General features: G+C 53.1%; 1 long non-coding RNA gene across 1 annotated transcript in view; it reads right to left on the bottom strand.

The window, feature by feature from the left end:
• The window catches only part of LOC116455765, a 33779-nt gene extending 24395 nt beyond the window's left edge, over positions 1-9384 (bottom strand). Inside the window, exon 1 of the long non-coding RNA XR_004244471.1 lies at positions 9351-9384. This is a non-coding gene — a long non-coding RNA (uncharacterized LOC116455765). The remainder of the gene's footprint in view (positions 1-9350) is intronic.
• Between the last annotated feature and the right edge of the window lie 1823 nt (positions 9385-11207).

Below are 11207 nucleotides of genomic sequence, written 5' to 3' on the forward strand. Positions count from 1 at the left end.
AAAGCTGTTCCACTGCAGCCTCCCAAGCCAAATAAAGGAGTAAATGGGACTTCTATCAAAAATCCCTTTTAAAACTCATGCACGCTGGGTTCTAAAAAAAATATCTCCCTATTTCTTGGGGAACAGCCAAAGCTCCAGAGGAGCTGCCCTAGATCAAACCAGCAGCCCAGCGTGCCAGGCATTCAGCTCTGCTGGGAGCAGCTCCAGTGCTGGAGAGAGGGGATGCTCCAGGGGGAACCTGCCTGCTCGGGATACATGTGCGAGGAGGAGGATGAAGAGGATGCTCTCCCAAAGGCAGGTTGGGTGGGGCTCTGAACAGTCTGGTTTAGTGGAAATTGTCCCTGCCCGTGGCAGGGGGGTGGAACAAGATGATTTTTAAGGTCCCTTCCAATCCAGACAGTTCTGGGGATCCATAATCATCAGCCCCACAGGCGTCTCCCAGTTCAGAGATCTCCACCTGCCCATTCCACTTTGCCCGGCAGGAGCCTCATTCACTCCCTCTCCCCCATCTACGGGGCTGCTTCAATCAAGGTTTGCAAATTATGTGGAATTACTTGGGGGAAAAAGAAAGGAAAGAAAAGAAACAGACTCTGTGTAATAGAGGTGCATGTAAATAATCGCTGCCCTAATCCCCTCTGACAATGAAAGATATCCAACCAGAAATTGTTCGAGCCTGTAACTCAACCTGAAATTTAAGCACAAGGAAGTCGTGTCAAAAGGGGACTTGGGTTCCCACAAAAGCCTCTCTACTTCCAGACCCTGGGCCCCTTAGCCAAAAAAACAGAGCAAACTTCCAGACATAACATCTGAGAAGTGCAGGCCTCTCAAAGGGACTTGCTGGAGAGACAACCACCAGGAAAACAAGCGGAGGGAAGGAAGCCTCGGAGCCCAGATGAAGTACCTGCCACGGAACAGAGGCACGGTTTCCATCAGAGCTGCAGCAGGCCGTGGTACATGATCCCAGGAGGGCTGGAGAAAGCCCTCTCAGGGAGTGCATTCCAAACCAGATGGGACAAAGCCCTGGGGAAATTCGTGGCTGGAGTCTGTTCTCCTTCGCTCCTGTGCAACAGCCCTGAAGTTGATGCATGACAGAAGAGTCCAGTGTGGTGCAGGAAGAGGAGACCCTGGGTAGAGAGAGGGGGATTGGTGATCTATTCATGGTTTCAGTTCTCTGGCTCCATCACTTCTATCCCACTAAGGACACACTGAGTGTGAGTTCCACCAGCACGGCGTGGGCAAGGCTGGAAACCCTCCTGAAAGCAGCACATGTCACCTGGAGAGTGGGGGAACCTCCCGTGGAGCGAGTCCTCCTCTCTGTGTGAGGCACCTGAGGTGAGCGCCTCCCTGGCAGCCAGTGATGATATCAAAGAGAAGCATCAAGAGCTAAATTTTGGGTTACTTTTAAGAGCAGAGGGCCAGGTCATGATCCAGCTTTCGGTTTTTGATGAAGGGCGAGCACCCCTAGGAGGGCACTGCCTTCTCCAGGGCCAGCAGCCGGCCTGCCCCATTCCCTGCCTCCAGGCACCTCGCCTTGCCTGCCCTACCTCAGCAGCTCCTCATGGATGCCAGAAACCCAGGTCATTTTCCAGCCACAAAGCACTGAGGTGAGTCCAGGGTGTTCCAGTGCCGCCCCTCACAGCAACGTCCCACGGTCCAGCAGAAAGGTCCCTCGGGGGTGCAAGAACTGGTCATTGCTCTAGGGGTACCCCAAACTTAAAAAGAGAAGAGCTGCCTCCATTGCACACCCAGAAATTTCCTCCACAGCTGAGGCACAGGACTGGGGAGTGGTGGGGATGTGGAAACAGCACCACTGAATAATCAGAGCTGTTTGAGAGCAGGTCATAGAAACACGGAATGGTTTGGGTTGGAAGGGACCTTGAAGCCCATCCAGTGCCACCCCCTGCCATGGGCAGGGACACCTTCCACTGCCCCAGGCTGCTCCAAGCCCTGTCCAGCCTGGCCTTGGGCACATCTTAGGCTTCGATGCCCAATGACTGTAGCTGATCTTGTCCAAACCTGGCCTCGAACACCTCCAGAAATGGAACAGCAACAGCTTCTCTGGGCAACACGTGCCTCACCATCCTCACAGCCAAGAACTTCCTCCTAAAACCTAAATTTGCTGATATCTAACTTGCTTGCCTTGGTTTCTCCCATTATTTCAAATTTTATGGATCCTCTTTAGCTTCAGACCCGCACCAAGGCATCAGCTTGTGCTCCCAGTGCCTCCACAGCCCCAGCTGCTCCTGCCTCTGGTCCGTGCTGCTCGCACGCTGCACCCTCTGCCTGCACTGAACGCAGCTTCACCCTGATGGGAGAGGAATTCCTAGAGGAAAGTGTTTGGAAAACAAGGAGCAGCCTGTGGAGAGCAAAGCTGTTCAGCTGCAGGACTCCACAGTTTCCCTGTGCTGGGAGCAGTGCTGGCTGCACTCGCCCCTCTTTATCCAGAGCCTCCGGACACAGGATTCCGCTGGTGTTGAATTCCCGCTGCGGGCGGCAGGATGCCTCCCCCGACACACCACGGAGCTCCTCTCTGCTGGTTGGGAATTTCCAATGGGACGGTTTCTCATCGGAAAATGCCAATACACTGAAATCAAAGCCCCTTGTGGGAACGTACCAGTTTCAGGGAATCTTTCATGGGAAACTTTTTCTCAAGCCCAGGCTGGAGCTTTCCCCTTGGGAAGCGTGAGCAAGGGCTCTCCACACCCCACATCCCCGTCATGTGGCACAGCTGGCGGTCCCCAGGGATGGGGACACCCTCACCCCCTCTGGATTTTCTGCCCCCCATGTCCCCACCCCCTTCACCGTGAGGTTCCGGGCTCCACAGATTGATTGGACCCCTTATAAAAGCTGCAGCCCCAGGGACGCAGACCCTTCACCCCGAGGGCAGGACATTAGCCCAGGACACGGGAAGTGCAGGTTGGAGGTGAAGCCACGCTTGCTGGCACGTTTCTCTTCTAGATCGTCGGTCCACCAGCTTTTCCTGAGAAAAACCAGGCAGAGCCTTGGGATCGCCCTAGAGGGCTGGAAATGGGCTCGGATTTGGGAGAAGCTCCCATCCGGGAGCTGGGCTCTGTCCTGCACGGGCGGTGTGGTGGCACGGGGGGGGTCCCGGGGGTCCCCTGTCCCCAGGGGCTTTCCCTTGTCCCTCGCAGGCCCTGCGATGGCCGAGACAACAGCACCATCTTGTGACTCTGCTTGGCCTGGGAAAGGATTTTGGGGATGACCCTGGAGCTCCCTCTCGTGGATCCTGCAGCCAGCGGGTCACAGCAGCCCAGATGTTCCTCTGCACGTCAAGGCCAGGCTGGACAGGGCTTGGAGCAACCTGGGCGAGTGGAAGGTGTCCCTGCCCATGGCAGGGGGTGGAATGTGCTGAGCTTTAAGGTGCTTTCCAACTTAAACTGCTCTGTTATTCCACGATCCCTTGAATTGGAGGGTTGGGAGCAGGCGTGAGGGCAAACCGAACTCTGCAGCTTGCCTGCTCCCCAGAACAAAAAATTTTGGAGAAACCACTCCTGGGCATGGCAGGACACAGCATGTTCACCCCCGAGTCCATCCACAACACCCGGGATCCACACGGGGACATGGTGTGAGCAAAGGTTTTACCCTTGGGGTGGGCAAGGCTGGATCTGACAGCTCAGACTGCCCCCATGGAGCATGACGCACGGATTTAGGAGCAACCTGGTTCCACGACATTTGTTTCCCCCAAAAATGGGAAGAGCTTGGGTCCCTCTTGAGGTGCCCGCAGGCACAAATCTTACAGGCAGCATAACGAACTGATGAGTTTTTTGGCAGTTTCAGGCAGTTTCAGGAGGATGCTCCCTGCAAACACTCTTGCAATGCTGCCCGTGCCTGCCAGGCTTTCCACACCTGCAGGATCAGAGCTGGCACTTTAACGGGATTTGGGACAGCACTGGAGGGGATTTACTCGTATGAAGCTGTTCCTTTTCTTTCCCACGTGATTTCTTCCCCAACTGAAAGCATCTTCTAATTTCGCAGCATGATGAAATCGGGTCCTTCTGAAGTTTTCCCCCAGAAGGATCCAGAGGGCTCAGAGATTGCAAAACCTCCCGGTGCCACCTTATCTGCCAGTGCTTGTGCCGCACTCCAGGCCAAACACAGCTGCTGCCAAGCACAAGAGATGAGCTTTTTCTTGAGGACAATACAAGCGTAAGGAGCTTTCTAAAGGGTATTAGGAGCTTTAGATGTAGCTTTAGTTCCGTGTTTGCCACCCCAGAGAAGGATTGTAAGTCCCCTTGTCTCACGCTGACCTCGCACCCGGATGTTTCAGGGTACCTGTTGTGTGCTCCTCTCCCTCAGCCACGGAATTTTCCTCTCAAGCCACAGCAAAGAAGTGCAGATTTCACATAAATTCAAAGAACCAGCACAGCTGGAAGACACCTTCAAGATCATTGAGTCCAACCACCAACCCAGCAATATCATAATCACCCCTAAACTATGCCCCCAGGTGCCACATCCAGACACCACCACCTTCCTGGGCAACTTATTCCAATGCCTGACCACTTTTCCAATGAACCTTTTTTCAGATATCCAGTCTGAACCTCCCCTGATGCAACTTCAGGCTGTTTCCCTGGTCCTTTCACTTGAGACACAGCAGAAGAGCCTGACCACCACCTCACTGCACCCTCCAGTCAGGGAGTTGTAGAGAGAAATGAGGTGTCCCCTGAACCTCCTTTTCTCTGGACTGAACAACCCCAGTTTCCTCAGCTGCTCCAGAGATTTCAGTCCTGTTCCCCTCCTTCCCTCCCTGCAATCTGACTTGTTCATTCCTAACCATTGTGCTGTGGGACTGTTCTCAGCCTTCCTGCAACCTCTGCCTCCCTGGCCTACTCTGCCCTCCAGCTCCATGGAGATACTTTTCCGAGGCTGCCAGGACCCTTCCACGCTGGAGTTAAGCCTCGCTGTGTCCCTTGCCACATGCACTGAACCTTCCAGGGAATATCCTGCCTGATGGTGTGCCAGCCTTGCTGTTGTCCACTATGGGTGAGATAATGTCTCTCCAATCTGGATCTCTGACATGAGGGCGTTCAGCCCCCTTTTGCTTGTGGCTGCATTCCAATTTCAGGACAGAAATGACCAGGAGAAATATGAGAAGTTAGTGACATTCTTGGCTTGGGAATCGTCAGCCTGGGGTGGAGAGGAATGTGATCAAAAGAGACCAGTGTTATTTTCAAGGCCTTGTTGTGTGAAGCACTTTTGTACGCGCCGTTCCAAAGAGGCTTCTGGGCTCCAGGTGAACCTCGCTGAGGGGGGTGGAACAGGTTATTTTTGTTAGTGGAGCACACTGGGACAAGAACAGCCTTTAAAAAAGAATCGTGGTGCATTGTGGCTGTTTGTTCCCTGGACGCTGTTTTCCTTGAGACAGAAGAGCCAAGGGGTGGACAGGAATGCATCCTGCTTTTCCAGGCAGGTGCTGGCAGGAATATCGCCAAAAAACACTGCCAGTGCCTGCCTCACAGGAGAGGGGGATTTTCAGCTGGTGCTTTGGAGGTGCACATGAATCTGGGATAAAGCTCTTGGAACATGCAAGGATGTGTTTGAAAGCGTGTTGAGAGTGGCAGCCAGAGAAGCCAGTTTATAGAATTCACTTGTGTGGGTGAAAGGAAAAGCTTCATGGTCTTGATGGAGGGTTGGGATGATGCCTTAGGTTTTAACTTTCATATTTTTCAAATCCTGTATTGTCTAGTGTGTGACTCTGGAGTTTCTTGTAGCCTGTTCACTTCTGCTCTCTCGTGCCAGGCAGACATAACAAAGCCTCTCCGGGCCTGCTCTCCAAGGACACTCAGACCCTCCTGGGCCCAAAAAGTGTAAACCAAAGCCTCTAAAGGGGGGGCAAGCTTGGGGAAACGACATCATTAACTGAACCTTTAATTGGAGAATTAACCCTGATATGCAAATGAACCAAACTTACAAAAGTGTGAAGAACTCATGACCTGTTGTCCATCTTGGGGTCCATGTGGGCAGTGCCCTCTGGCTCCCCAGGGGTACCCCTTGAAAGCCTTTCAAATAAATTCCTACCTTTATTCCCTTATTCTTGTCTAGTCTCTGTTTTTGGGTGGCCCCTCAAGGCATCAGGGAGCCTTGGTACAATACAGGCACGTTGGCTTTTGAGAGAGTGATGAGGTGCAGTGCTGGGGACCACCTGGCAGCCACGCCAGCAAAGCTCCAGTGTCTTCATCACTTTGTCACAAAAGCAGCAACGAGAAGCAATCTCTGTCCTCTCAGAGCTGCTTGTTCCAACAGCGACTTCCTCTCCCAAGGCTGCATCCAGGGGGGCATGGGAAGCAATCGGGGTGAGAAATGAGTGTGCAGTTTGGGTGCTGGTGTTTGCAGCATGGGCATGCTCGTGATGAGGGAGGAATCCAAGACTTTTTGTTGGCCTGATTAGATAAAAATCTTGCAGAAATCCCTGCTGGTGCAGGAACAAGATAAAAATCTTGCAGAAATCCCTGCTTGGTGCAGGAACAGGCTCCTGTCGCACAGACAGATCCCTCCAGTGGCTCTGATTGTACAGGAGGCAGATAAGCACCAGAGCATCTGCTGAGGAGAGCAGATTACCCAGAGCTAATGCTCTGAAAGTGGCTGCAAACAGGAGCAAACTGGAGAATACTTCGCAGACAGAGCATTCAGCAGCATTTTTGCAGTAAACAAGTCTCAAGAGCTCTCAGCCATCGCAGGGAGGGGAGCTCAGCTCTGTTTGCTGTGCCAGGACTTGTGTCCTGCATCCTGTGCCAGCCAGGCTCAGAGAGGATGAGCCCTTGAGCCGCCAACCTGACCTCAAGTAACCCCAGCTCACCTCCCATGGCTCTTTCTCCCCATCCTGCACTGCGAGAGTGCCCGGGACACCCAGAAATGGCATTGCTTATCCCAGAATCCCAGAATGGTTGGGGTTGGAAGGGATCTTAAAGGTGATCTTGTTCCCAACTCCCCGCCATGGGCAGGGACACTTTCCACTAGCCCAGCTTAGTGGAATTCTAGTCCTTCTAGTGGAAGTCGAGTGGATTTCTCCGAGGGCTCATAGCTGCCCTCGGGGCGCTGTGCATGTCACAGCCCCACAGCAATCAAGTGAAGCTATTAAATATCAATCACTTCCCATGAAGTTGACGTTTTTAATCCCCACGCTGCCTTCTCTTTTCACACACTGCTGACTGGGGCCTTTCCCCACTGTGAGGGCTTTTCCCCCCTCGCCTTATTGCTCCCTCCCACTCGCAGGCGAGAATTAAAAGACATAATAAAGAGCCCTTGAAGCGGATGGGGGGGTGGGAGTGGTCCGTAAAAAAGAAAGCAGGTCCCTTGTTGGAGGCAGGGATTCATCTGCCTCTCCCCGTGGAGATGAAGAGGCCCTTTCACCCCAGCAACCAGAAGGCTGAAGCTGGATATGTGCTCACCAGAACGGCCGGGGCTGGGAGCTGCCAGCCTGGGGTGTGACGGCGGTGACATTTCTCCCTCAGATTAGAGGGCACGGTGCAAAAACGCATTAGAGTTGCTGGGGAGACTGTCCCTTCATAAGGCTGCACGCTTGGGAGCGAGCTGGGGTAGCTATGAAACGGAGCCCAGCGTGGCTTCGAGCCCTCTCTGCAGATCAAGGTTAATAAGAGCTCCGCAGCCCGCCGTGCCCACCGTGCTGTCCCAGCACAGAGCAGACCGGCCGCAGGTGGGAGCCCAGTGCCTCCAATATCCCCACCCAGTGCCCCCGCTTTGTTCTCCGCTCCTGCCCGGTGATTTTCATTACAAATATCCTCTTATTGTGCACTCACGGAGGGAGAGGGAGGCGGGAGAGGGCCCACACAAAGAGAAAGAAAAGGCTGCTAGCTAGAAAACCAGTAATTACAGGGCTGGGGCTTTCCTGGAGGAGGATTCATACGGATTCGACACGGCAGTGGTTCACACGTACGGACCCTCCAGGGGCAAGCTCCTGGTTTGATTTCATTATCAGCAAGCTGGGCTGCCGGGGGACTTCTGCCCCGAAATGAGTTCCCAGAAAGGGAAAGTTGCACTTCTTTTATTCGTGGCTTTGAAAGCAGTTTTGCTGCTGCCCCCATAAGCCTCTGCCTTTGCTCGGCCATGGGATGGGAGAGCACAAGTGCCACGAGTTGGGCTGTCAGCGCAGCCTGTCGTGGCCAGTTAGTGTGGGGGAACTTCTTACAGGATCCCACAATGGTTTGGGGTGGAAGGGACCTCAAAGCTCATCCAGTGCCACCCCCTGCCTTGGGCAGGGACACCTTCCACTGTCCCAACCTGGCCTTGAGCTTCCAGGGATGGGAATCCGTATCTCTCTGCTCTATTATTTATATGTGGTCACCACCTATTTTAGCAAAATCTGGTTGACTCAACCCTTCAAACATCTGCTAACCCCAGACAGGAGGAGACTCTGCTCTCACAGATAAGACAAACCTCTGTCCTTTCACAAGGGAGGTAAAACATGATCCAGGTGTAAACGGATGCAGGTGAAGTCTCACAGGAACCAAACTCGACCTTTATGCACTCCCTTGTCACAGGTATGGTGTGGTTTCCCTGGTTCAGGCTAGGTGGGGCAGCTCAGCACCCAGAGCACGGCAGTGTCGGGATGTTTGCACAGCTCTGGGTCAGGTACAAACCCCATTCGACACCTGGGTGAAACGATGGCTCAGATGAACCAGGCCAAGTCCACGCAGGAGCTCTGAGAGGACCCAGCCTGTCCCCTCCCTGCTCAAAAAGCGCGTTAGACACCTCTCCCCTTCCCTAATGCCTCCTCGTATATTGGACACAGACCTGAAAGGAGGCCTGTTTGGGGTCACTTTACACCATTTCTCTGGGAAATGCATCTCAGGACCAGATTTTCACCTTCCTTGGTGCTTTGCCAACAACTCTGGGACATTTGTAGGACACCTTGCAGTGGCAGGGCTGATGACGAGACAGAAACCTAGAGGGAAGATGTTTCTGCCATTAGAATGCACACTTTTAGGCAAGTTACCTTGATCCTTTGTGGTTTTACGATGTGCACAAGACGAGGACTGGTGCATCGATGCACTCTGCAGTCTCGGAGGTGAGAACACTCATCTGGTGACAAACAGTAAGAGATCTGCTGTCACAGACACAGCCCCCAGGAGCAGAAGTCACTTCATTCCCTGTAAGCTCACAAACAGCATCTGTTCTTGTGGGTGTCTGGGTCCACTGCTCTTGGAACAAATGCAGACTGGAGTCTGGGTTTCAGATAACCCCAATCTGCTACTAAAAAAAATCCCAGACTGGTTTGGGTTGGAAGGGACCTTAAAGCCCATTCAGTCCCACCCCCTGCCATGGGCAGGGACACCTCTCACTGTCCCAGGCTGCTCCAAGCCCCAGTGTCCAACCTGGCCTTGGACACTGCCAGGGATCCAGGGGCAGCCACAGCTGCTCTGGGCACCCTGTGCCAGGGCCTGCCCACCCTCTCACGGAAGAATTCCTTCCCAATATTTACTCTAATTCTATCCTTCAGCTTAAGGCCATTCCCCCTTATTCTATCCCTACATGTCCTTGTGAGAAGTCCTTCTCCAGCCTTCTTGGGAGCTCCCTTAGGTGCTGGAAGGTGAATACTGGAAATTGGTCCCAGGTTAATGGTTTGGCTCCTCATAAAGACAAGCTGACTCATGAGCTCAGACCCCAGCCCAGCATTTGGTTTCCAAACACGCTGAATGTTGCTTTGGTTCTCTCTCTTAATTCCCATCGTCTTTTCTTTCTCTCTTTATCTACTTCTTAATTTCCATGGGTCTTAATTTCCTGCACCCCGAGCCCTGCTGAGCCCAGGCACTGCCTACATGGGATTGCACTCCTGAGCCTTTCCCTCCTCAGGGAAAGGTCAGGGATGGAGGTTAGTGTGGCGAGAAGAAAGGCAGCAGCAGACAGACAGAGAGCTCTCATAAAGGTCTGGCTGTGAGCCTCTCTGAGAAAATGTCAGCTTGGGGAGGCTGTAACAGCTTTAATCTGCAGTACAAGGGGATTAAAAGACTCGTTCTCACAGGACAAAAGGGAACGGAGGGAGCGGAAGGAGCGGAACAAGAGGAGAAAGGAGCCTGCAAGGGGAGGAAGGGAGAAAGTTAAAGAGCTCAGCTCTAAAGAGCATCAGGGCTTAAAGAGCTCTGGCTTGGAGTGTAATAAATGTGAAGTGGCCTGCACAGAAAAGGGGCTTTGGCCAATGGCTTGGCTTTGCTTTTTCACACTAAGCACACACACTTCAGGCTGCTTCAGGCAAGGCAACTTGTTATGTTTGGCTTTGTTGATTTTCAGGGGCAAAGGAGTAGGAGGGGGAAGCAGGTTAATGAGGCTCTGCCAGATGCGACTCTCAAGAGGAGCAGTGGGCACTCTGTGTTTTAAACAGTGGTTCAGGGGCTTTGATCCTCACCCCTGCTGTCCCTCAAACCCTCCTTGTCCTCGAGGGCCGGGGAAGAGTGGAGGGGCCTGGGAACAGGAAGGAAGGACGTGGAATTGCGGGATGCTGTCCTCAAGTACTGCTTGAGCAACCTTTTCACCCGCTCAGCAAGGCCGGGAGAGGGAGAGTGGGATTGAAAGGGTAGGGAAAGAAGGAGACTTTATAAATACTTTTCAAAAGGAAAAAAAAAACCCAACTCAATGCATCAGTTGCAGGAGATGTAAAGGCCAAGGAGCCACCAACACACACAAGCAGCTGTGCTCCCAACAGGGAAACCAGGCACTCCAAACCAGCTCAGGCACTGCAGGGAAATGGAGGCTCCCAGGGCTTGACCTCAAACCAAGGCAGGGCTGCTTTGCCTGATGAGCAAGGTTTGGACATGGCAAATATTCCTGAAGGCAGGAGGACTTTTCCCCCCCATTAAGGACGTATGTTAGTCTTCCAAAATCTTTGAAGAAATGACAGGAGAGGAAGATAAGACACCACCCACGAGTCCTGAGTTTCTCCCACAAACACACTCACCACCAGCCTCAGGAACTGACAGAGGAGAAAAGCAGGTTTCCAGCAGCCACTGAATCAAACAGGACTGCAACATGTCCCCTCATCTTCCACGTCACCCACCTTCCCAGCTCCACAGCCTTACGAGCCAGGAGAGATGCTCCAGGACAACACCAGGCACAGTCAAACATCTAGGGCAGCTTTTCCCTGTTTTAGCAGCTCAGCACAATGCTGGGGCCTGGCTGGTGCTCTGTGCACAAATTCTACTGAGAGGGGGAAAAAAACCCCCACTTTGTAACCTAAT

This window comes from Corvus moneduloides, chromosome 25 (assembly GCF_009650955.1).
Source record: "Corvus moneduloides isolate bCorMon1 chromosome 25, bCorMon1.pri, whole genome shotgun sequence".
In the NCBI taxonomy this organism is placed as follows: Eukaryota; Metazoa; Chordata; class Aves; order Passeriformes; family Corvidae; genus Corvus; species Corvus moneduloides.